Below are 27731 nucleotides of genomic sequence, written 5' to 3' on the forward strand. Positions count from 1 at the left end.
CACAATATGATTTTGCAGGTACAGCTAGTGGTATATGTACCTACCCACTGTCTGTGAAATGCGTTATGAATAAAGTTACTAGCAAAGAAGTAATAAATTAAAACTGTGATTCTTGAGAACGTGTTTCGCTGGAGTGCAGCGGTTTATTTATTCTTAAAAATGAATATAAACAGTCACAGCCGAAACAACCTTTTTTTAATGAGTTTTATCCATAGTGGATGCTGTTGAACTCCTTTATAGGGTGTAGAAAAATTTCTGCTACCAGTCACAATAAAAGGTTCTTTATTTGTCACACGACCGGTTTCGGGCTTCAAAAATGGTTCAAATGGCTCTGAGCACTATGGGACTTAACATCTTTGGCCATCAGTCCCCTAGAACTTAGAACTACTTAAACCTAATTAACCTAAGGACATCACATACATACATGCCCGAGGCAGGATTCGAACCTGTGACCGTAGCGGTCGCGCGGCTCCGGACTGAGCGCCTAGAACCGCGAGACCACCGCGGCCGGCGTTTCGGGCTTGCGCCCATCTTCAGGTGTGTATACATTCATGTACATGTTTATATGTTGGAGATCAATAAAGATGAAGCATTTCATCAGTGCACATCGTAATAGTGAAATATGCAGCAAAACTTTATAAAACTGAAATATGGACGTGAAAATGATAATAACGGTATAACTAAGTGGATAAACTGTCACCACAGCGTAACTATAATAATGATGCTTCATCTTCATTGATCTCCAGCTTATAAACATGTACATGAAAGTATAAACACCTGAAGATGGGCGCAAGCCCGAATCCGGTCGTGTGACAAACCTTTTATTGTGACTGGTAGCGGAAATTTTTCTACAACCTTTCTTTTATTTAACGTTACCGGTTTCGGTCTGTTTTAGACCATCATGATAGTAGATGGTGGCTCTGAACAGAGCAGACACTACACCTCCACGAACGCTAACTAGAGGTGTAGCCTGCCAGTCCAGGCTACACCTCTAGTTAGCGTTCGTGGAGGTGTAGCGTCTGCTCTGTTCACAGCCACCATCTATCATAATGGTGCAAGATCTGAAGATGGTATAAAACAGACCGAAACTGGTAACCTCATATAAAAAAAGAGTATTGCGGTTGTGACTGTTCATATTTATTTTTAAATAAAATTAACATCATGCATTATGCGGAAGTTTTTAACGCATCTCAGTATTTGATGTCATATCTCCTGAACTATGTCCCACATTGCCGTATGTGGATACAATCTGTGAAATGTGTTGCGAATAGTAGTAAAGAAGCAAGAAATGATACATGCGGCAGTGTACTGCATGGACAGCGGAAATGTGGTAAGCGATAAACTTTTTTCCTTTCATCGTTTTGTGAAGGTTCGAGAAACAGTTTTATACAAGTTTGATATTATATCTAAAGTTGTTGTAAGTCATAAAGTGCTCTTATTCTCAAGTACTGGATGGAGTAAGTATGGATATTCGCACTTCGTGGGCGACACTTCTTTTTCATCCCCACCGCTTTCATAGGTAAGTATGTATAAGTTAGCCTGTGTGTCAACTCAGAGTATAACCAATCTCCATACCAAATTTCATCCAAATTCGTTCAGCCATTTCCGATGAAGAAGTAACACACACACACACACACACACACACACACACACACACACACACACACACACACACTCACATAACCTTTCGCTTTTGTAATATATATAAAAAAACTAAACTCCATCCAAATAGCCATGAAGGCCCAACGGTACCGACCGGCCGGCGCGTCATCCTCAGTCCACAGGCGTCACTGGATGCAGATACGGCGGGGCATGTGGTCAGCACACTGCTCTCCCAACCATATGCCAGTTTGCGAGACCGGTGGAGCCATTTTCAATCAAGTATCAGCAATTCAGTTTGCCTCAAAAGGGGTGAGTGCACCCAACTTGCCAGCAGCGCTCGGCAGACCGGATGGTCACCCATCCAAGTGCTAGCCCAGCCCGACAGCTCGTAACTTCAGTGATCTGACAGGAAACGGTGTTACCATTGCGGCAAGGCCGTTGGCTATAATGTATATAAGATATACATAAATGACCTGATGGGCAGAGTGTGCAGCAACGTGCGACTGTTTGCTGATGACAGTGTGGCGTTTGGAAGAGTGTCGTTGTTGAGTGACCACAGGAGGATACAAGATGGCTTACAAAAAAAATTCTAGTTGGTACTGTGCTGGCGTAATCTGTCACCAGCAAAGCGGTTGGCAAAGATGTAGCAAGAAGATCAATAGTAGGCGCAGGATCAAGCACCCCTATCAGGAGAGAGGCCAAAGACAGACTCGCAAGCAATGTGCCGCCAGCGCCCTTTTGACTTCAAGTATTTAGATAGCCGCCACTGACTTTTCCATAAAGAAGGCAGGGAAACCTAAGACGTAAAAAAATTTCTCCAAAAGTGGCAACCTATAATGAATAGAGACACTTTTAACGAGTGATAACGTCACACAGTTTTAGCGAGCAAGGGCACGCTACCAAAATCAGCAGTCTCTAGAACTGTGAGGGCCTGTCTACCACTTGGAGGCTGACATTTGGATGAGCAATGTGCATGTGTGCCAAAAAAGCTGGCGACACCTCAGTAAAGACTTACAAACGTCTCAAAAGTCTCAGGGATCCTTGCGGTAAATTTTTACTCTGATTTGGCTTGCCATCTTTTCCCCAAACACAACGTAGTCTTCAACAATACTGCTAGAGGCTTGCAAGGAAGTCTGCTGGAGGCTTGACAAGTAGCTCAAGTCTTGACCTGCATTGTCAGGTCTGTAAGCGCACAAGGAAAGCTGTATTTGGATGGGACGCGACACTGCTGCAGCAGATATAGAGGGTATTAGTGAAATCGGCTATCTCAACGGTGCTTTGGAGAAACATCGGGAGATTTAGGAGGGTTGTCCAGAATGTAAGCTCCGATTGGTTGCGAAATGGAAACCACAGAGAAATTAAAAAAAAAGTGTTATTTGCAACTTGTAGCTGCATTCTCCACCTGCTTCTCTACATAGTCGTCCCTCCGACTCAGGCGTCTGTCGTAGCGTTGTAGCATTGTCCAACTTTCCAATAGCCTCCTCATAGAAGGCAGCTGCCTGAGCTTTCTCTATGCAGGTCTGCAGCACATTGTCTGTTACAAAATGTTGTCTTCATTACCAGCGGTTCTTGTGAGCAGAGATGAACATCAGAGGGAGCCAGTCCGGGCTGTATGGTACGTGATCAAACAGTTCCCATCGAAAATCTCTAGAAATGTCTTCATTGCCCTTGCAGTGTGCGGCCGAGAACTGTCATAAGGAAGGAAATGCATGACAGTTATGTTATGTGGGGTTGCATAAAATTGCGCGAAATCTCTCAGTAGGCACCCGTACTTGACAGGGGGCACTATTTTCTAGGTATCTATACGTGGCCACTGTGTGCTCATAACTGAAAAGAGCGACATGACGCAATCGAAAAGCATACTACACACACTCCTCGACGCATCTCTGCAAAGCTTCGTCGCATTTTCACTGTGGTTGTCTGTTCGCGATCGATGGGAACTTACCTTTTGGATACCTCTCGTAACATGGAGCAGCGATAAGAAACTAACTAGCTAGCCGTACAGTGGAGCCTTATCTATACTGCTGTAGATAATTCTTCGCGGTCACCTCCTGCTCGTAAACTTCAGACACATTTGCGCTGCTTACTGGTTTACTGCAGTGTTTTCCTCGTCGCCACATACCCTCCTACTATCACACCGAGATTCTTTGTAACAACAATGAAGGAAAAGAAAACATAAAAGTTTTTTCAGTTGCTCTTATATACTGTGCACTTTCTGGCTACTTCGTGTCAGGCGGTATTATGTTTATCGTGACAGTTACTGTTCACCTTGGAAATGGGTTCTACAAGTCTGCTTCTGAACGTTTGGGTTAGAAGTGAGTAATCACGTTCTCAACATCTTCACGTCCACTTTCGAATAATACATGATAAAAGGCTAAAGTACTTAAAGCAATGAAACAATATTTACATGTTTATTGAATGTTTCATTTTATTTACCAGATTCTGTTCTGAATCACGTCGGAGAGTACTGACGGTAAGGCATCTCCAGACTGCAGTATCTGGATAATTCCCTTCACTATTGTTCACAACATTTTAGTCTTTGAACACACTGACTTCACTCATTATCATGCGGATCTTCCAGTACTCGTTGTATGACTTACGCCACAGCCTCTACATAATTCCTAAAATCTGCCAAGATATTTTTATAAAGGAAGAAACAACGCTTGATAAGTGTTCGTATTTACCATGTTACAGTAAACTATCTGTCTGAACAGAACTATTATGATTTTTGAGTTAACTGAACTGCTGAAATCGAAATATCAAGGATTATCTTTGTGTATTGTAAACTGATCTGAGCGAAAATGCAGTGTACTTTACTCTTTACTTTAAAATATGAAATCTGAATAAGAAAAGCATTTATGTTAAGCTTATTTTATTAAGTAGTCTGCTTACGAAGTGTCTCTCTTGTATGGCATTGAAGGTTGTTGACAAAAATCCCGTAACTCGGCGAAAATAATCTCTGCTGCTGACACCTCGCTGATCAGTAGGGTACAGCTCATAAACATATTAGAATACTTGTGACAGGCCCTTTAGAATTTGTCCATGCAATAACAAGAATCGAGACTGATTTTTGGTAAGCATTTTCGGTCCTAGATAAAACTTTAAAAAAAGAGGAAGACGCTTTCGCGGTGAACGAAGTTTTCTCAGAAGAGATCGTAGGGGCTCGGATTGCTACCAGATTACATCCGTCCTAAGGTTTATTCTGATGAACAACTGGTAGGGATTTTTATATGCAGTATCAATTTGAATGGATACCAAATGTAACTTTTCACAACTAATGAATGCTATATTCTCATACGCACTTACTGTACAATAACAAATCTTGCTTGTTATCTATTATACTGCTACCTTAGCAGACCTTTAAACGTCATGAAATAAAAAAATTATCAAGATGGCTGACTACAACATTGCAGCAAATTAGGCCCAGGCTGTATCTAAATAACATGTATACTTGCTCGAAGTTCTCACGCTAGTCCCTTTACATAGCTGCTTAATCGCTCACGAGCAAAATCCAGAGGGAAGCGCTGCGCGCGTAGCTTCTCTCGCCGTCAAAGGCTTCGCGACACTGTCTCGTTCTTGTTACCCCCAGCGATAACAGCGCCCCAAGCGGGCAGCAGGCGACACTTCTGAATGTGATATGGGATGAGTACGAATATTAAAGTTTATATTAATCTGTAACATAGTTTTACAATAGGTTGTGTACGTAGTGCCGTAAAAATCGACAATTACTAAAAAATCACACCACATTTGTGATTATTTACTAGCCTAAAGACCCTGGGAGAGACGTAACGGTGCATTACAAGAAAATTTATTTACATTTTTCTTCTAACATATAGACGTTTACTGAATGAAGTCGTTTTCCTTTAATGACAAAAAATTGCTAGTAAAGACCAGACGATCTGACCTTTTACGGAAAGACGTCGTATATTTATTCAACAAAGCTGAGTTTTATTCGCTACACTTTCACCCGAAGCAGCCAATGTGGAACCTATGTGAAATATAATACCTAAATTTCTCAACGTATCAACCAAACTACCACAACTGCAGCTTACGGGAAAACAAAACAGCCGTCCTAATAAACCGTCGAAAGCAATAAAACTGTTTTCCAATGCAGGAGAAATCAAATCTGGCCACAAATGGCAAGAATCTTCAACTCATGTGATTCTGAAGCAAAAGTAATTACATTTAGAAAAATATTCGTGTATTGGAAAGTCGCGTGTAGCTTAAGACAGGGCGAATCATTGGACTCCACAAAAAATTTTAAAGCGTCAAGGATAGTGCCTATGATAATAACAACAGAAACAACAGAAATATATTCTCCTCATGGGTAAAATGTGTTTATATTCTCTTGCTTTCACTGGAATGAGCTGCAGGCACAGACATATTAGAAAGTATTTTTTTATGGTTGAGATGTAATTTATGTCACTGAATCAGTGTGATTCGGCTGTTTTTCCATTATTTCACTATAATTCTTGTCTCTTGGTGACTTACTGAAGCTTGGGATGCAAAAATATTGCCACTATTTCGTTAATTAGCGTTATTGTCGCTCCATCTGTCAAACAGTAACAACTTTCGCACGCATTAGGGTGTCGAGACTGTGTGTATTAGACTGTGCCCGCCGTCAGAAAGCGGCGACTGTCCATTATGAAGAAACCCGCTTAATGTTTAAGCGACCTGCGCTTCACTGTGCGCTGACACGCATTGGCAGTCCCCACGATGAAGGCATGTTCGAAGTCCTGTTTGTCTGCGACGACGTCCATGTGGGTTAAACTGGGAGTGCAGTTACCCCACCCCTGTGAACGCTATCTGCAGCACAATAAATGATCTATTGCCGATCACCACCTGAGCTGTGGTCGCCCCAATTGCTTGCATCAGCCGACAATGTTACAGATTATCGATATTATTAAACGCACTAACAACGCGACGATAGAAGATGGCTACAAGCATTCGACATCTTATCTGCCATGTATCGCAGTCGCGTGAGTTCATTTTACCGCAGCTCTATGAGATCTATACACAAAATTATAGACATGTGTCACTAGAGAACTGAAGTGCAGCATCGATGTCTTTCTGTAGGAAAATATTGACCCTTGGGGCCAGCTGCTAGTTCGTTGTTGTCTGCCAATCAGTCAGCTGCCACAGCAGCACAAGCAATAACGTACTACTTCTTTGGATAAACACTTTTTGATACTCGTGGTGCTAGCGGTTTTCAGACGTGTTTGATACCTGATGATGACACTATATAGTCTTGAAGTCTATTCTATTCGAAATGAACTCCGAAACAAATTGTGTTATACATCAGCAGCGAAAAACTGGCTTTGTCGCCGGAATACACTAAGAATACTGTCACCTTCAGTCAACCACCCTGCGATTGGCATCTTCTTCGCGTGACAACACTGACTTGGACTGCCAAATAACAACAGGAAAAGAATGTAATGTACATAGAAGACCACATTCACAATCCAGAAGTTTCGACGCTCTGAAGAGAGGTGATCCAAGTGGTCGAAACGTCTGTTTATGTTGTGTGCGTCACGTCTAGTTTCGCAGAATGAAGTGAGCTGATGCTCAAAAGGATTGTACTCAGGAAGAAAACGCCATTATAATACCAAAAAGTAAACAATGCTAGCTGCTCGTTATAACTTTGAGAAATACGTCAACCAGTCATTTTTTACTTATTTTAATTGGACTAAATAAAAATATGTAAAAAGTGATTGATTGCTGTGTCTCTTAAAGCAAAGTGATCGACAGCCACGGAGCTCAACAACAAGTGAAATGGATAAAATAATGTTAGTCCCTCCTTTGGAAAGTCGTAAGGCACTGACTTTAAAGACGTAGAGGTGCAGGGTGCTAAGTCTCGTTGAGATCAATACCAAGTCTTCACTGAAACTGGGCTATGATACCTCTACATTTTTGAATAAAAAGAATTATTATTGAGATGATACCTTTCTCAGGCTATGTTTACAAAAAACTTTTCGTGAGCTCTTAGGAATTTGACAAATATTTCGCATTTAATAGGCTTGGAAGTACAGGACTCATACTGAAATACGAATTTTTATAGCACATGATCAGGTCACAATTAGAGGTGAATGTACTGATTGCAACTATGTGACTCTTTCTTGATGCGTGTCGTCCACAAATGGAACAGGAACGTAGAAATCTGATACAAAATATGATCTCCACCACACGTCACGCGATTAGAAAAGTACTGGTACATATGGAGATTTAGATGTAGGAGGCCACCAAATACTAAAACTGCGATATAATTAAAGAAACCTATTGTTTTTCCATTGGTTGGATGAAGATATCATTTTTCTTTCTTGTATTAATATTTTAATCTCTGCATGCCAATTTCAAGAGCATATTTAATAATCTCTCATATTATAATCCTTGTCTGGATATCAGTTCACTTGCAAACGTCGCGTTTAGTGCCACGAAACCCGTAGTAATCTAATGATAAAGTAATAAATATAGCTGAAGCGGTTTATTAATACCAAAGATGACTTCCTCGTACAATTCTGTTTCGTCTTTTTAATTTTGCCGCTCCGGTTTTAACATTCTCCTGAAGAACCATATTTCAGATGCTGACACGACCTCCTCCTCTAATACCGCACGATCCACGGTTCATTTCCGTATTTGGCTGTGCTTCAGACGTAATGTTTAAGGAATTTCTTTCTCAATTCCAGGCCAATATCTGACCCCGAAGTCTGTTTCTGTGGGACGCTTTTTCTATTTGTGACATCTCACTCTCGTTCCCTTTGCAGGGGATTTCTTTCTCTTTGGAAACCATGTTGTTGTGCCAAATTTTATGTTAAACATGTTTCGGGGTTCCTCTCTTTTGCTTTTCATCCCTTTTTTTTACTGTAACCGTCCAATTGTGCTTATTGCATATCTTTTTAGCATTATGTGGTTTTTGTACGTACTGTAACTTACACAACAATGAAACCGATTGCATCATGTCTGTGTGTGCCTCTACATTATCATGATTGTTCTTATGACTTCGACCGTATTATTCGACCACACGTTCTCTAAGTTCACAAGTGTTTTGAAATTATTTGATTATTCTTCCTTTTAGTACTGGGCTGAATGTCGTAACGCCTTCCCTGATGCCTTTTTCAACTCATTTAGATACTTCTTTAAATATTTCTTACAACTTATAAGATGAAATCCTTGTACCTACTACGCATTTCGTTTGACTCCGGGGGTATGTCCCGTTGACATGCTTCAGCTCAAAGCATTGAGTACTCTGTTTAACTTTGGCCTCTTTCATGAATCACGTGTTTCTTCCAAAAATCCTCACTCGCCTCTTCTCTTAATTACGGGAACAGTTCTTCGCCTTTTTAGGGACCTTATATTTACTCTTAACATTTGTCTGCTCTCTATAAGTTTTTTATTTATTTTATTGATTCCACGGAAATTTTACCAGATGGAATTACGTCACATAATCACACTCACAGGACATTTGTCTCATTCCTTCAGAAAATGTGTTACAGAACCAACTAATATAAATAGAAGTGAACAACTGTGTCGAATAAGTAGTGTATAAAGGGCATTATGACCGCAGCATTACTGTAAAATTAACAAATTCTTAATACAAGATCTAATTCCCATAACAATGACTTCCCCTCTGCAGCTAGTGAGCTAATATATGCACTTTTTACTTTCGCGACTACATCTCTCTACAGTCTTAATTTTTTACTTTACCAGTGAGTTTTCTTCTTTGTAATATTTAATTTTTCTTTTGTTTAACTGCCCGTGTCAGTCTTCTGCTGCACTTCGAGATCGATTTTCTTTTCTTAATTCTGTGTTAATCAACGAAAGACTGCACAACGATCATACATTGATATGAAACAAACACAAATCGAGCATCCTCTGTGAAAAACTAAATTCAGTTTGAGCTTAGCATCTGAGAACAAATAGTAAACAAATTTACAAGCTGAAACATCGAGTCAAGTCAAAATAAATATTATAGTGGATGACGATTTCATCAGTTCATTCAAAAATGTTTCTTAACATGGAAGAACCATATAGAATTTCACAGCACAAATATGGTACACTTAGAGAATGCTCTGAAGAAATTAGAAAATAGGAAACTACTTGGGAATGATAACACCTACACCAAACGTGCCAAATATGCAATCCTAAAATAGAAAAATAGATCTGTACAATTATTTAATGTTACCTGGAGCTATGGTTGAAATTATTGCGGTATATATTAGGGGCTCCCAAAACGTTGACAGAACTGCACAGGCATGTCAATACCGATTGTCCACCCTAGAACCATAGACCTTGCTGTTATGTGGTAGTTTGCGTGTCTCAACGTATCGTAGGTGTAATTTTATAGGAGGGGTATCTTTGGAGACGCCAAACAAACATGTGGGTCTTCAAGAGGGGCAGCATTCATACACGTAATAGTAACACTTATAAACAAATTGCTAGTTCAAAATTTGTAGACAGTGGTACATCTTGCTGGACATACTCTACATTGGTATTGTTTGTTGAACTCCACAGTCACAATCACTTATAGATGAATGTTAAATTGGAATCTGAAGAATACATTAAATAAATGCTGAAACAAGAGAATTAGAAAGAAAGATGATAATCGAAGCACTTTTAGTCGAGTATTTGGCAATCACTGCGGCGGCTTCGGAACTTGCCGACATCAGCTCATCAGTGATACCTTTTGCAGGATGTAATCTACAATGGTATAAGTGTTCCACAGTTTGTGGATCTCAACAGTTACGAAGAGTTGATGTTGTGGAATAGCCGTATTTCCGAAAATTTTCTTTTGGGCTTCCCTGTTTTAAGCCTCTTCAGACTTTTCCATACGGACCGTTCTTCAGCGAAATCAGGAGCTAGATTTTTCCTATGGTCTCATTCAACGGTGTTCAGACCTCATATTTCAGATAAATAATCGAGAATACGTCTGTTGGCTATTATTATGTGTTGTCCTCATGAACTTCCTGGACGTCAGTCTTGAAGCAAGAAGGTGGTGAAAATATAACGGGTGTTGACCGGGGTTAGACACCTTACACATTTCTCTGTATACGGCCACCTCGCGCTTAATATCTGGCGGGGCAATTCCAGCTAACGGCAGAGTTTATCCACGTTTTAGGTCCCAAAAATTCAGAAGAGTGATATCCACTTGTTTAGCAGTCGTGGGGATAAGCTAAACAGGGATAACATATTCACCTACTGTCTAACGCAAAGATAAAGCAATAGTTTTAACTGTTTTTGTTGATGCACCCCATGGAGGTTTCCCTATTTTTGCGCAATATGTTGTCTCATGTAAATACTCTCTGCCTTACAGTCGGACACTGCTGCTCGAAACTCAATGTGCGGTAAGGAGTGAGACCAATATATTTGGGCCGAAACTGTGCTGCAGTTTCACTCCTCTTCAAGGCGCTCCTAGTTATCTCAGGGCCTGTCGGTTCTTCAGATTGAGTGCGCACACTTGTGGTTTGTTGGGATTTGGTTTTAACTGGATTTTACAGTAGTACTTATCTATCTCCTCCAACGCAGTGTCAAGATTTAGTTGTACCTTCTCAAAGATCTCACTCTTGCAAAATAGTGTGAGATACTTAATCAGAATAGATGAAACTTGGTAAGGCAGGAGTTGATCGTTGGTTTAAATTTTAAATAGCAAAGAGCCAAAACACTGCCCTGTTGTAGCCTGTTCTTTGGAGCTTACATTGACTGGACCGAAATTCAAATTCTACCAAAAACCAATTATAAAGATCTTGAACCACTAGCGTAAGATGCTAATCTTTGCTAATTCCATACATTTAGTGCAAGAGGATTTCTTGATTGAGTGTGTCATAAGGTGCTATTACATCACCAAATGATACTCCTGTGACCTTTCTTGTCTCAAAGCTGTCTTCAGTATGATGGGCTAGATTTAATCCATGTGCTGCATAGTCCCTATCCGATGTAAATGCAGCTTGCTGTTGTATTTAGAGAGTTTCAACGACTTCTAAGGTTCTTCGTTCAAAGACCTTGCACAGATCTCTTGTGGACATGATTCCTTGCATCGTCAAGTGGCTTGTCTGGTTCCTGAATGGCAGCCATACGAAAGTTCGCCCATAACTTTGGAACCCGGCATTTACTGAGACAACTATTGACTATTGAAGTAGAATAGGAGCCAGTCATACGTTTTTGCACCAAAATGTTTTATGTGTCTGTCTCTAATATTATCTAAGCCAGCAACTTTGCCAACTTTAGCACTTGATGTTACACTTTCCATTTCTTCTCGAGTAAACTGCTTCCTCTTCCGCGAATCTGCATATTTTTTGGAGGACTTCTTAGTGCCACAATCTGGTTTACCACTGTTAAGGAAGATGGAAACTATCTGAGCAGTAGAAACGTCGGTATATACAGATCACTTAGTAGAATCATTATTTAATCTCTTTAGCTCTTTCCCTCCTAGAAAATTGAAGGAATTTTTACAGTTGTTGCCTTGTGTTCGGTCTAAGTCCCTGTATGTTACTGGTTCTTCATTCTCGAGAATAGTCATCGGGGAGCATTTCTGTACTATTTCAACAGATTCATCGTAGAACACAGTTTCAACTATCTTCCGGTCCAGTATGACATTGAGTTTCTCCCGTCTAGCCCTCCTGAAACCATATCTTCGACGGAATTATTTTGGCGCTCATAACAGCTTTGCACACTATTCAGCAATAAACAATAAACAAAAGACCAGGATTGTAGCTGCGCCTTCATTTGCCCTATTGAACGTCTTGGGTTGTTTATCACTATAAACTAATGTTAGCTCGCAAAAGTCTGCCCGTTGGACAACTATTGGAAAACACTTTCATCGGTTTCATCATCCTCATTATAATTCGATATAGAACTAAGATTGTTGAAATCTCGTGTTACGAACTTCTCGTTCCATTTATGAAAGGTCCCAGGACTGTCGAACCCAAATTTTTTACCCAGAGGTTTGCATATACCGGAAATAACACAGTCACTAAATTCAACGGTGAACATTACTAGGTTCTTTCTTTCTCTGACCACAATAGATACGGTCTGAATAGTCGGTTTTTTCAAACACTGAATTCTTGTACTGTAGATGGGGCCTTGTAAATTAGCGAACATGGCCTTGCTATGTTAGTACTGTGAACTGTTGAAACAGACAGGAAGCTATAGCCGTTATATTTCATCAGTAGATGCAACCCACCTATATAGATTAATAATGATGGCATCCTCTTGGATAAAATGTATCAGGGGTAAAACTGCCCTCACTAGGATTTCCTGGCTAGAGCAATCAGAAAGATGTCACCGCGAAAGACTGGTAGAAGCAAACCTTGGGATTGAGCAGTAAAAGAAACCAGTGAGAAATTTGTAACAGAAATTAAAGTTCAGGAAGACAAAATTAAAACTCTAAGGTCTGCTGAAGACTTTGAAGGTCCTCCAGTGACGGCTAATGACTTGGGGGATCATTTGAACGGAATGGGTGCTCTTCTGAAGAGGTTATAAAATTAATATCAACAAAATGGAATTCAGTCGAATTACATTGGTAAGTTCTTAGAAAATTAGATTAGGAAATAAGACACTACAATTAGTAGACTGGTTTTGTTATTTATGCAGAAAAACAACTGCCGATGGCCGTAGTAGAGGGGATAGGCTATATAGTACAGACTGACATTAGCAAGAAACGAGTTCCTGAAAAGAAGAAATCATTAATAAAATCGAATGTAAACTTAAATACTTTGAAGTGGTTTTTGAAGGTCTGGAGTCCAGCCTTGCACGGAAGTGAATCGGGCACGATCAACAGTTCACACAAGTAGAGAATAGGAGCTTTTGGAGTGAGATGTCACAAAAGAACGTAGAAGATTAGATCGGTAGGTCGAATGTCTAATGAATCAGAATGGGAATAATGAAATAACTTGACTAGACGGAGGAATCGATTGTTAGGAGACATCATGAGATCTTGGAGTCTTAATGCAGGGAGACAAAGCTTGACTACAGTAAGAAGGTTCAATGGATGGATGTTCCAGTTGTTACAGAGAGATGAGCTAGCATAGGTTAAACTGGTATGGAGAGCTGCATCGATCTAGCTTGCTGACTGAAGATCACAACATCAGTATTTAATACCACCACAAAAGAATTGCATCCATAATTAAACCAGTAGCAGAAACCCTGCTATGAGAAGAACAACATAGATTCATCAGCGAGTAGTGGACCAGTATAATCTGAACTACAAGTGAAAAACGATTGTCGTTTTTCATTTGTAGTTCGCTGTTGCTATCTGAGTTCACATTTTGTCATTTGAAGGTGGCAAGTGGAACTGTAGACACTAGAAAATGGAGCGCCAAATGGAGAAATCGGAACGTTTACGACATATTCTTCTGTTTTATTGAGTTCAGTAGAGGGGTGGCAGCGGAGAAGACAGCCAGAAACATTTGTGCTGTGTGTGGGGATAATGTCATTGTACAGAGAACGGCAAGAACACGGTTTTCTTGTTTTAAATGGAATCGTTTTGATACTAGTGACTCTTTAAGTTGAGAAAGACCTTCGGGGTTTGATGAAGATCGCTTAAACGCTTTAATCCACAAGGATACTTATCAATGTACTTGAGAACTGGCAAATGGGATGAACTGCGATCATCATGCGACATTTGCATCCAACGGGGAAGGTTCAAAAAGCGGGTGTATTGATATCGTATGCTCTAAGCCAAAATCAGAAAAATCTGCGGGTGCCCACATACACATCTCTGCTTGCTCGTCATCAGTTGGTTCTAGAACAACATCGACCATTCGGGTCCTGTATCGTTACTGGTGACGGGGAATGGTGTCTTTACGGCAAAATAGGGAAAAGAAATGATTGGTTGAGCCCAAACAGATCAGCAACTCTTCGTACAAAGACCCCCGATTATCAACAAAACATAATGCTATGCATCTGATGGAACACTGACGGTGTAGTGTAGTATGAATTGCTTCCCCGAGGTGTAACCATCACTGCTGACATTTGTTGTCAACAACTGAGACGTCTTGCTGACGCAGTCCAAGAACAACGACCAGGAAGACTGCACGAAGTTATGCTACCCCACGATAACGCCCATCCGCATTCTGATAGACTGACAAGAAACACTAATCAGAAGTTGGGTTGGGAAGCCATTACGCACCCCCTTATGCACCTTATCTTGCGCTCTCAGATTTTCACCTTTTCCGCTCTCTATCAAATAGCCTTCAATGAACTTCCTTTCCGGATGAAACTGCTCTCCGATTATGACTCGACGAGTTCTTCGCCTCAAAACCACGTGATTTCTGCAGTCGAGTAAGCGAGCAGTTGTCAAAAAATGGTTCAAATGGCTCTGAGCGCTATGGGACTTAACATCTTAGGTCATCAGTCCCCTAGAACTTAGAACTACTTAAACCTAACTAACCTAAGGACTTCGCACACATCCATGCTCGAGGCAGTATTCGAACCTGCGACCGTAGCAGTTCCGCGGTTCCGGACTGCAGCGCCTAGAACCGCACGGCCACCGCTGCCGGCGAGCAGTTGTCCCAACGTTTTCAAATCGTTGTAAATAGTGAACGAGAATATATTTTTGATGGCTGAAGTTCCTGTTATGTGTATCTGTTGTGTTTATTGAATTTATGGAAGAACGCCAGGAACTTACGCACCAACACAATATTTGCAGTTGAACAATTAATAACAAATTTAATTATACAGTCTCTCTCTTTTTATTTAATTCTAAGATTATTTGGTGATTGATGACACGATCATACATGAAAATTATCGAAAATACTGAAGCAACACGAAATTCCAAGAAATTTAAAATTTGGAAATTTGTGGTAAGCTCCTATGGGACCAAACTGCTGAGGTCAGCGGTCCCTAGGCTTACGCACTACTTAATCTAATTTAAACTAACTTATGCTAAGGACAGTAAAGTAAAGTAAAGCTGTATACCCTCGGGAAAAATTACGGCTGTAGTTTCCCCTTGCTTTCAGCCGTTCGCAGTACCAGCACAGCAAGGCCGTTTTGGTTAGTGTTACAATGCCAGATCAGTCAATCATCCAGACTGTTGCCCCTGCAACTACAGGAAAGGCTGCTGCCCCTCTTCAGGAACCACACGTTTGTCTGGCCTCTCAACAGATACCCCTCCGTTGTGGTTGCACCTACGATACGGCCACCTGTATCGCTGAGGCACGCAAGCCTGCCCACCAACGGCAAGGTCCATGGTTCATGGAGGTACTTAAAGTAGTAAAGGAGTTTTGCTATTTGGGGAGCAAAATAACTGATGATGGTCGAAGTAGAGAGGATATAAAATGTAGACTGGCAATGGCAAGGAAAGCGTTTCTGAAGAAGAGAAGTTTGTTAACATCGAGTATAGATTTAAGTGTCAGGAAGTCGTTTCTGAAAGTATTTGTATGGAGTGTAGCCATGTATGGAAGTGAAACATGGACGATAAATAGTTTGGACAAGAAGAGAATAGATGCTTTCGAAATGTGGTGCTGAAGATTAGGTGGGTAGATCACATAACTAATGAGGAGGTATTGAATAGAATTGGGGAGAAGACGAGTTTGTGGCACAACTTGACAAGAAGAAGGGACCGGTTGGTAGGACATGTTTTGAGGCATCAAGGGATCACAAATTTAGCATTGGAGGGCAGCGTGGAGGGTAAAAATCGTAGAGGGAGACCAAGAGATGAATACACTAAGCAGATTCAAAAGGATATAGGTTGCAGTAGGTACTGGGAGATGAAGAAGCTTGCACAGGATAGAGTAGCATGGAGAGCTGCATCAAACCAGTCTCAGGACTGAAGACAACAACAACAACAAGAACATGCTAAGGACAACACACACACCCATGCCCGATTGAGGACTCGAACCTCATGGGCGGGGGGGGGGGGGGGGGAGCCGCGCGAACCGTGACAAGACGCCCAAGACCGTACGGCTACCCCGCTAGGGAAGAAATTTAATAAATGCGTTAAGACATTTCACAACAACACAGTTATAGCCATTAACAACAACTACTTAAAACTTTATGAGAAACTTCTACAAGAACGTAGTATTTTTCGCTGTACATCAACATCTGTACTGATAAAATGCTACAAAAATGGAAACAGTCATACCCGAAAGTATAAATCTGGCTAACACTAAAAGAATAAACAATACCGAATCGTTGACGGTCAAGTACTGTTCGCCAATTCAGAAGATCATCTGCAGTTATACGTAACAAAATGTAACAAAACATTACAAGCTAGCTGATACCCCGTCTGCGCTCCCGTATCAGAAGTGTTGTTATCGAGAGTGATGGTGAGTTACTAAACCAGTAATTTGTAAATCTCTGAGATATTAGTGTGGGTGGAAGTACGGCTTGAACACACTGAGAATTGTATAAGCATTGTATTCACTGCTTTGTATCATATTATGTAAGACATATCAACCAATAAAAACAATTTCACAAATACGATAAAGTTCAAAATTCAAAGAGTAAGTTGCTTTCTCAAAGAGTAAACATTTTTTCCTAATTTGTGTAATATTATTAAAATCAATAAATATCTTGTACTACAGACTTTCTACAGTAGCCTATATTGTTCCACAGTGTTCTAGAAATCTCCATACCAAATCTCACTGACACTGGTTCACCGATATAGTCGATAAAACGTAACAGGTAGACTTATTTCGCATTTAATATTATTGTGGAAGTATGGATTAGTAAGGATATGCAATATAAAAATTTCAGGAAACAAGACGATAGCTGTGTCAGCAGCAGACATGTGTCATAAAATAGTTAAAATTATTAGACATTTGGCCTATTCAGATATTTAGCAGGTAAAATATCAAGTACACTGCTGGCCACCGTAAATGCAACACCAAGAAAGACAAGAGGTAGCACAACAAAATTTATTTTGTAGATAACATGTTGACCAAGTATCAAGTGATTACGTTTACAGACGTCTGTGACATGTGGTTCCTGCCAGAATCAGTAGCCAGAGTAGCCGCCATTGTTGGAGATCACCGCTGCCACACGTCTCGGCATTGAGTCAAAGAGACGTTGGATGTGTTCCTGGGGTACAGCAGCCCAAGCGGCTTCCACACGTTGCCAAAGATCATCTGGTGTGGCAGCTGGGGATGTAATCTGGGTCACTCGTTGAGCAACCATGGACCACATGTTTTCTATCGGCGAAAGATCCGGAGAGAGAGCCGGCCAGGGAAGCAATTCAATCTGGTTATTGACGAAGAACCTTTGGACAATGCGTGCCACGTGTGGTCGCGCATTATCCTGTTGAAATATGGCTGTGGCCGAGCCCTGAAGGTAAGGAAGGACAACTGGCTCCAGCACCTCGGATATGTATCGCCGGCTGTTTAAAGTACCGGCAATGCGTACTAAAGGCGTGCGAGAGTAATATCCAATACCGCCCCATACCATAATACCCGGTGCAAGACCAGTGTGGCGGTGCATAATGCAGATGTCCAGCATCTTCTCTCCACAGTGTCTCCACACTCGAATCCGATCATCGTGGTGCTGCAGACAGAAGCGTGCCTCGTCAGTAAAGACAACGTCATTCCATTCTGCCGTCCACATCCGTCTGTCATCACACCATTGGCGACGGAGACGTCTGTGGTTCTGCGTCAATGGTAGACGAAGCAATGGACGTCTTGCGGACAGACCACTCTGCTGTAAACGGCGTCGAATGGTACGCGCAGACACTGGATGATGCGTTACAGACGCATTGTGCTGTGCTATGGTTCGGGATGTCACTGAACGATCCGTCACTGCCATGCGCACAATTTGCCTATCAGTACGTGCAGTGGTGCACCGAGGTGAATGCGATCGACCACGTCGGTCCGTCGTACCCTCCTGCATCCAACGGTCACATATCCACATTACAGTTGTTTGGTTTCGTCCAACACGACTAGCGATTTCTCTGTATGATAATCCACAATCTCGGTAAGCCACTATCCTTCTTCTGTCGAACTCGGATACTTGATCAAACGATGTTCGCTGTTGTCTACGAGGCATAACTGATCGTCTTGTGAAACAACCACAAGGTAAACACACGTGCCGAACGTACACTCGTCGAAATCGCCAAGCCTTAAATGGCGCTATGAGGTGGCGCCACAGGCGTGCGTGATGTGCGTCTGCGCTGAAATTCTAATCAGTTGCATATCTCATCGCTGCAAACCCATGGTGTAAATTTCACTTGATTCGGATGCTTCCTTCAGGGTGTTGCAATTACGGTGGCCAGCAGTGTACTTCCAACAGTGTAGGGCCTACGCTTTGAGAAAAACGTCTAAAATACAACAGGATAACTGGAGGAAAGCCGAAAATAAAATTACATCATGTCAGAATCAACAAAATCGTGTGCTAGTTAATGATTAAATCTGAGATGAAAACGATGAAAGGAGAATATATGCTATAGAAATGAAATTTCTGAGATCTTTAATGGGTGTAAATTTAATATACCAAATTATACGTACTGACACTCAGAAGTCTGTTGGAGTTGTAAGTAGTCTAGTTGAAGATGTGAGTACTAGCATGGGTGATGCTACACCTGATAAGAAAACTCTCTCTTGTATTACTACTTTAAGCCTGGCAGTACTCACCAACAGGATGAGAGGATTTGGGACGACCCAGGAACTGATGGAGAGAGCAGGTTTTCCACTGACTTCAGATCAGGACTCCGCCAAACCTGTAATTAGGAAGAAGATGAATAACTTTTTAATAATTGTGCTTAAAGCAAGAGAAAAGATTAGTAATGATATTTTTCAAACAATTATTAACTGGATGTCTGAGAATGGACATTCTCAAAATTTTTGGAAAACATATTTTGTTTCGTACAACAAATTAAGTCGAGCTGACATTTGATGTAGCACACGAAAAAGACACAGTAAGCTGGGTAGAATGGCTTGAATTCATGGGTGTACATATTGATAAAATCTTGAACTGGAAGAAGCCTGTTAATCAGCTACTCAGCTACTCAAACAATGAAGTCCAGCTACTTTTGCTTTTCGTGTAACTGCTTATCACGGAAACAAACTAATCAGCCATCTAACATATTATGCCTGTTGACAGTCTTTAATGTCTTACGGAATAATTTTCTGGGGTAGGTCATCACTTAGAAACAAAGTTTAGATAGTACGGAAGCAAGCAGTAAGAATAATATGCGGTGTTCAGTAGCGTTCATTTTGTAGGAACCCCTTCGGTGAGTTAGGCATTTTAATTGCACGATCACACACACACACACACACACACGCACACAACGACTCACAACAAGGCATTAAAAGACGGCACACCACGAACGAATGGGACAGAAATAGGTACATACGAGTATGATGTACGTGTGTAGATAAACAATTGAGTGCCAGAAAAAGATGGTTCAAATGGCTCTGAGCACAATTGGACTTAACATCTGAAGTCATCATTCCCCTAGAACTTAGAACTACTTAAACCTAACTAACCTAAGGACATCACACACATCCATGCCCGAGCCAGGATTCGAACCTGCGACCGTAGAGGTAGCGCGGTTCCAGACTGAATCGCCTAGAACCGCTCGGCCACATCGGCTGGCTGTGCCAGAAAAACTGGATGATATATTCAAGAGAAAGAGCTTCGCAAATGAGCAAGTCAATAACACGTTGGTCTACCTACATTACGCAAGCAGTTATTCGGCTTGGCATTGACGGACAAAGTTTTCGAGAGTCTTCCTGACGGACATCGTGTCAAATTCTGTCCAATTGGCGCGTTAGATCGTCAAAATTCCGGGCTGATTGGAGGACCCCGCCCATAATCCTCCAAACGTTCACAACTGGTGAGACATCCGGCGACCTTACTGGCCAAGGAAGGGTTACGCAAGCACGAAGCCAAGGGAGGAGAAACCTTCATCGTGTGCGGGCGGGCATTACCTTGCTGAAATGTAAGCCCATGAAGGGCAATAAAACGAGGCGTATAATATCGTCGACGTACCACTGTGTTGTAACGTATCATGGATGACAAACAAAGGGGTTCTGCCATGAAAAGAAATAGCGTCTCAGATCATCGCTCCTAGTTGTCGAGTAGTATGGCGGGCGAAAGTGAGGTTGGTATCCCAATGTTGCTCGGGACGTCTCCAGACACGTTTCTCCCTGGAATATTATTGACTGGAGTGCTGGAATACACTTACCTTCTGTGATCAGTCACTCTTCTAGTTTAGCACGATGACCAGCTGAGACGTGTCTTATGTCGTCCTGGACAGAGGTTGGATACCAACCTCACTGTTGGCTTTCTTTTCAGCAAGATAATGCCCACTCACACACGGCGAGAGTTTCTACAGTTTGTCTTCGTGCTTGTCAAATTCTACCTTGCCCAGCAAGGTCGCCGGATCTCTCCCCATTGAGAACTTTCGGAGCATTATGTGTAGGGCCCTCCAACCACCACGGGACTTCGACGATCTAATACCTCAGCTGGACAGAATTTGGTACGATATCCTTCAGGAAGACATCCAACAATTCTACCGATCAATGCCAAGTAGAATAACTGCTTGCATAGGGGCCAATTGCACAATTTGTGGAGCTCTTTCTCTGGAATAAATCATCTAATTTTTCTAAAATTGTAGTCAGTTGTTTGTCTGTACATGTCCAGGACATCTGTTGATTTCCGTCTCATTCCTTGGTAGTGCGTCCTTAATTTGTCAGAATGTGTGATGAATGATTCTTCAGAACGCAACAATGAAGGTCAGCTCCAAATTTTTTAGATATCTTGGGAGTATCGCAGTGCCATGTCAACAAAAGAGCTGTACCTGTCGGGTACTTATCGGAGACGAATGAAAATGCTTTTCTGCAATGAACCTGCTCGCCACCAGAACTTCCCGTGATAGACAGGAAGTCTCATTTTCGAGTCAACAGTTTCCTCACAAGACTATTATCGTGTCTAGAAAGTGGGAAGGGATTCATTGACACTGTTCTGAATTTTTTAGAGTTGCCTGGGTTCTCCTGATTTGTTCTCTTAGAGCGTAATACAGTGTGAGAAAGAGAGCTAGGGAGGAAGATCTACGTCGAGGATACTAGAGACGGAATACTGTCCCAGATGGGTAAGAAAGTAAATCGACGTCGTTCTGTTCCAAGAAACCACCCCAAAATAATAGTGAATTGACGCCAGAAACGCAACGAAAAAGTAAATTGGAATGGTCGAACGAGGGCTTAAACTCTGCTGCTACACATTACGTGTCTAGTTTCTCAAGTACTCAATCATGTCGTTCGGTAGGTGCAAAATAGTGGAAAGTTCAGCTGACGGTGATGGAGAGGGATAAGGATGACGCACTTTTATCTCCAAAATAAATAACGAAAGCTCAATAGCAACGAGATCTGAAGGCTGTGGTGGTCAGGAAAGATTGATAACTTAATCCTCGTGCTGACAAAACCGTGCGAGCTGTATGAAAAAGGGGTCTTATCGTCTTGGAGCACAGCATCGTCACCATTGGGGGCCAAACATTGAACCGTTGGATGGACCTGATTTGGCAAAGTTGTCACATAATCCCTGGCAGTAATGCGACGTTGCAGAGTGCCCATGAGGGCCATGGAACACCGCTCTATGACTGCCAAAGTCATCACCGAATCCCCGCTGTATTCCACTCTTGGGACTTCAACGCGACCATACGTTTGAAACGATGTGAAACAAGCGTCATTCGACCAAATGCCTTCTTCCATTGTTCCATGGTCAAGGTTTTACTGTTTCAGCACCGGCTTTTTCTGTTACTGTCATTTACATCTCTGATGAGTGATTCTGGATTCCAGCTTGCCCTGCAGTTTCCCGCTTATGGAGCTCCCTTCGTGTTGTTTTGATGTTGACCCGATTCACTAGCGTGACATTTTGTTTCGCAGTGACTTCTGCAGCAGTCGTGCTCTTATTTTTCGTCCCAAACCTCTTCAGTGACAGTCCGTCATGATCACTCGACACACACTTTTGACCGCGCTGTGACTTAGCAGTTGATGTAATTACACTCTCCATGTATGAGACGCAAATGTTCGATGTGAGTGTCTTGAAAACCCAAACACTTGAGCTACCTTGGTTATTATTATGTATGTACACCGAAACGCCAAAGAAACTGGCACAGGCATGCATGCTGAAGTACAGAGATATACAAACAGGCGGAATATGCCGCTGCTGTCGGCAACGTCTGTATAACACAACAAGTGTCTGGTGCACTTGTTAGATCGGTTACTGTTGCTACAGTGGCAGATTATCAAGATTTAACTGAGTCTGAACATAATGTTATAGTCGGTGCACGGGCGACAGGACACAGTATCTCCGAGGTAGCGATAAAGTGGGGATTTTCCCCTTACGACCATTTCACGACCGTACCGTGAATATCAGGAATCCGGTAAAATGTCAAATTTCCGACATCGCTGCGGCTGGAAAAAGATCCTGCAAGAAGGGTACCGACGACGACTGAAGAGAATCGTTCAACTTGGCAGAAATGCAACCCTTCTACAAATTGCTGCAGACTTCAATGCTGGGTCATCAATGAGTGTCAGCGCGCGAACCATTCAACGAAGCATCGTCGATATGGGCTTTCGGAGCCAAGGCCCACTAGTGTACTCTTGATGACTGCACGACACAAAGCTTTATGCCTCACCTCGGTCAGTCAACACCGAGATTGGACCCTTGATGACTGGAAACGCGTTGCCTGGTCAGACGAGTCTCGTTTCAAATTCTATCCAGCGGATGGACGCGTACGGGTATGGAGACAAGCTCATGAATCCAAGGACCCTGCATGTCAGCAGGGGACTGTTCAAGCTGGTGAAGGCTCTGTAATGGTGTGGGCGTGTGCAGTTTGAGTGATATAGGACCCCTGATACGTCTAGATACGACTCTGACAGGTCACACGCACGGAAGCATGATGTCTGATCACCTGAATGCATTCACGTCCATTGTGCATTACGACGGACTTGGACAATTCCAGCAGGACGATGTGACGCTCCACACGTCCAGAATTGCTACAGAATGGCTCCAAGAACACTTTTCTGAGTTTAAACACTTCCTCTGGTCATCATACTCACCAGACATGAACATTAATGAGCGTATTTGGTATGCGATGCAACGTGCTGTTCAGAAGAGATCTTCATCCCCTTGTACTCTTACGGATTTATGGACAGTCATGCAGGATACATGGTGTCAGTTCCCTCCAGTACTACTTCGGACATTAGTCAAGTCAATGTGACGTCATGTTGCGGCAGTTCTGTGTGCTCGCGGGGGCCCTACACGGCATTAGGCAGATGTACCAGTTTCTTTGGCTCTTTAGGGTAGATAGTAATGGTAATTCCATGTCGCTCGGTGTCCAGGTGCAGATCTTTCAGCTGGACGCAGCATCGGCGACTTGCATGTCCCTAACGTAGCTCAGTTGTCAAAAAGGTGGAAGGGTGACCTACAGTTTAATGTGGACACTGAACCACATGTTGTTTCTGACGGCTCCTCACATCGTTGAAAAACGAAAGCTAGGTTAAAACGAAGACTGAAAAATCCGTGGTCCGACCGAGATTCATTCCTGTGACACGTCGTTTTGCAGGCACGTACTTTATTGCTAAACCACTAGGCCCGAAATCTCTATACGCGGTTCATGTACAGGTTTAGGGAGCGAGTTTGCGAGTATCAAAAATATGTAACATATATGGCAGTATCTTTTTGTTTCATTGTCTTAGAAGCTTAAATTATTTACGCTGCCAAGGGAACATAGACCTTAGTATTTGACATATAGTCCAGCTTGATACTACACGCCCCTGAGAAAAATGGGTCTTAACAGTCGGACAGACAGTTCAGCCAGGGTTCAGTTTTAGCGGACTCAGGTACGGAAAACTAAAAAGAGGGTCCGTGAATTTTATTTCTAGAAATGGCATAAAACGTATAAAACTTTGGAGTGCCTCTTCTATCTTGCTCGGCTACATTAAAGGCTGCCGTGTTTCCGTAATCTTGCGTTTTGATGGTTCACTTTACCACTTAAATGGTACGCAGCCTCACTCATGAATACTTTGTGAGGAAGGGAATTGTTATCTTCCATCTCGGTGTCCAGAATGAACTCGCAAAACACTGTTACCACCATGAAGTGCTTGTAACTACTGAATTCTGTATAGTTTGAAACACAAAATTCGCTGTAAAACGCACTAGATAGGCATATGAAGAATGGATAACTTTCAGCTGCCACGACAAGTAGACTCTTAATTATTTATTTATTGATTTCCATTGTATATAAGTCTAGTGACTATGGAAAAACCTGTTAGCCACTATATAAAAAATAAAGGTACACATTAATTTCATAATATAGTCTTAGGTGTTACATAAAAATGTGTTTTTTTTAATCTCAATTATTGCCATGTATGGTTGACCTGTTATCTGGAAACCCTAAAAAATCGAGCACATTCAATAATCATGGTAATATGCAATATTTTATATTAAATCTGGATGGCTGGACGCGGCTCCCCCCGTCGGAGGTTCGAGTCCTCCCTCGGGCATGCATGTGTGTGTTGTCCTTAGTGTAAGTTAGTTTAAGTTAGATTAAGTAGTCCGTCAGCTTAGGGACCGATGACCTCAGAAGTTTGCTCCCATAATCCTTACCACAAATCCAATTGAGTTCGATTCCCGGCGGGGTCAGGGATTTTCTCTGCCTCGTGATGACTGGGTGTTGTGTGCTGTCCTTAGGTTAGTTAGGTTTAACTAGTTCTAAGTTCTAAGGGACTGATGACCATAGATGTTAAGTCCCATAGTGCTCAGAACCAAATCCAATTGAATTCAAAGTTCAGGGAGAAGAAATAAAAACGCCAAGGGTTGCTGGTGTCACTGCAATTTTGTAATTCTGTGAGAGACGGTATTGGACATGGAAGAGCAGTTGAACGGTATGGAAAATGTCTTCAAAAGAGGTTACAATGTGGACAGCAACAAAATTAAAATAAATGTGATGGAGTGCAGTCGAATTAAATCAAGCAAACTCTGGGAATTATATTATGGAATGAGGCGTGTTTTGCTGTTTGGGAAACAAAGTAGCTGATGAGCGATGTAGGAAGGGTATGAAATGTAGACTGGTTACAGTAAGAAAAATATTTCTCAAAAAGAGGAATTTGTTATCAACTAATATAAATTTAACAATCAGGAGTTTTTATCTGGAGGTATTAGAAAACATGAACCACAAGTAGTTCAGACAAAAAGAGAACAGAATCTTTTGAAATGTTTTGCTACAGAAGAATGTCAAAGATTTGATGAACAGATAGGGTAACTAATACAGAGGTCTTGAATCGAATTGGGGAAGAAAGAAATTTGTGGCACAACTTCTAGCGTCTTAGGCTAAGATTATTTAAAATTACGATGTTTTATGTAAGAGGATAAATAATGACTCTGGCCCAACAGCGCGTATCTGCTGTGCCAGAGATGCGGCTTGTAGTATTAATCTGTCATAATTTTAGTCACTGACTCCGATCTGATGAAACACTTTTTACTGAATCTCACATGTGTTTGAGATAATGAAATGGAATGACTTGAATAGTTATTACGAGCGAAAAAGTCGCCATAGTTTCGTATGCTGAGGCTAAGGATAATAAATCGTTGAGCTTGGTGAGTATTACAAGAAATATTCAATTTATTATCGCGCATCCGTGAAATTACTACCAATTTTAGAGCATATTCCACTGCAAACCTTTTAGCAGTATAGTTGGAAAGGAAGCGCAGGTTCACTAAAAAGAATGCTAATTTAATATATTATCTTTTTAAACAGTTCGTAACCATTGCCCCTAGAATTTCAGTAACTTTTATCCCTGTGAGCATATCGATCTATTTTGCCTTCATTGTGAGAAAGGATAAGATTTAATGTTGGGACTCATTACGTAACCAGGCAGTAGGATGTAACAGAAAGTGACAAAAGTATTAGAAACTTGAGTAAAAGAAGGGATTGTTTGACAGAAAACTTCCTGAGGCATCAAGGAACCGTCAGTTTGGCAGAGGGGGGAAGTGTCGGAGATAAGGATTCTAGAGGAATGCCAAGGCATGAATACAGTAAACAGGTTCAACTGGATGTAGACAGCAACAGGTATTTAGCGATGAAGAGGGTGGAGAACTGCAACAAACCTGTTTTCCGGCTAAAGACCACGACGATAACAACGAAAGTAGTAACGATTACTCGGCTTATCTGAATGACGTATCTTTAAGTGTTTCAGAAGCCTTGAAAGTAATTGTCCAGCTTTAACACCGCAGTTCCCAGGCGACAAGTGTAAAGAATACGTCGTGAACAAATGTTTACTGAGCGGGTTTACGACCGCTCAGCGTAGAACAACACGCTAAACAATGGCGTTGCGTAGCGGAGCCCGTGAGGCGCTGCAGAGATTTTCTTCTAAGGACTCGTCACTGTTATTCGTGCGATCTAAAGTGTCCTGGATAATAAAATGATTGGCAGTATGAATCGTTAATCTTCTTTTTACTGTGTACACGATATTTAAGCATGTCGTCGGTGAACTTAGGTCTACACAAATACTCTGCAATTCACACGTGAGTGTTTGTCAGAAGGGTCACTCTCTGACTATTTCCTGGCCGTTCCACTCTCGAACAGCTCGTGGGAACAGTGAACATCTAAGTCTTCCCTCGTGATCGCTGATTTCTCTTACTCTGTTACTATGGTCATGTCTCCCAGTGTAGGTGGAAGTCAACAAAATATCGTAGTATTTGGAGGAAAAAGTTTATTGAAATTTCGTGAAAAGATCTCGCCGGAACAAAAAAATCCTTTGTTTTAATGATTTCCACCCCAAGTGGAGCATAATATCCTTGACACTATTCCCAAGTCCGCGACAGCAAAAAACGAGGTGCCATCCTTTGAAATTTGTCGATGTCCTCTATCAGTCCTATGTGGTAAAGCTACCGTAGTCCAGAAGAGAATGGATAGGTGTAGTATATGGTTCAAATGGCTCTGAGCACTATGGGACTTAACATCTATGGTCATCAGTCCCCTTGAACTTAGAACTACTTAAACCTAACTAACCTAAGGACATCACACAACACCCAGCCATCACGAGGCAGAGAAAATCCCTGACCCCGCCGGGAATCGAACCCGGGAACCCGGGCGTGGGAAGCGAGAACGCTACCGCACGACCACGAGATGCGGGCAGGTGTAGTATAGGTAGTGTCTTTAGTAAATTTGTTCTGACGATAAAACACAGTCTTTCGTACGCCAT

General features: G+C 41.8%; 1 protein-coding gene across 3 annotated transcripts in view; it reads right to left on the minus strand.

Annotated features, from left to right (window-relative positions):
* Positions 1-19239, minus strand: part of LOC124606205 (monocarboxylate transporter 5) — a 163654-nt gene extending 144415 nt beyond the window's left edge. For all 3 annotated transcript variants that reach the window (XM_047138176.1, XM_047138177.1, XM_047138175.1), the window contains exon 1: positions 19155-19239. The gene's annotated coding sequence lies outside the window, so the exon portion shown is untranslated. The remainder of the gene's footprint in view (positions 1-19154) is intronic.
* Positions 19240-27731: the final 8492 nt, after the last annotated feature.

The sequence above is a fragment of the Schistocerca americana genome, chromosome 3, assembly GCF_021461395.2.
Source record: "Schistocerca americana isolate TAMUIC-IGC-003095 chromosome 3, iqSchAmer2.1, whole genome shotgun sequence".
Taxonomy (NCBI): domain Eukaryota; kingdom Metazoa; phylum Arthropoda; class Insecta; order Orthoptera; family Acrididae; genus Schistocerca; species Schistocerca americana.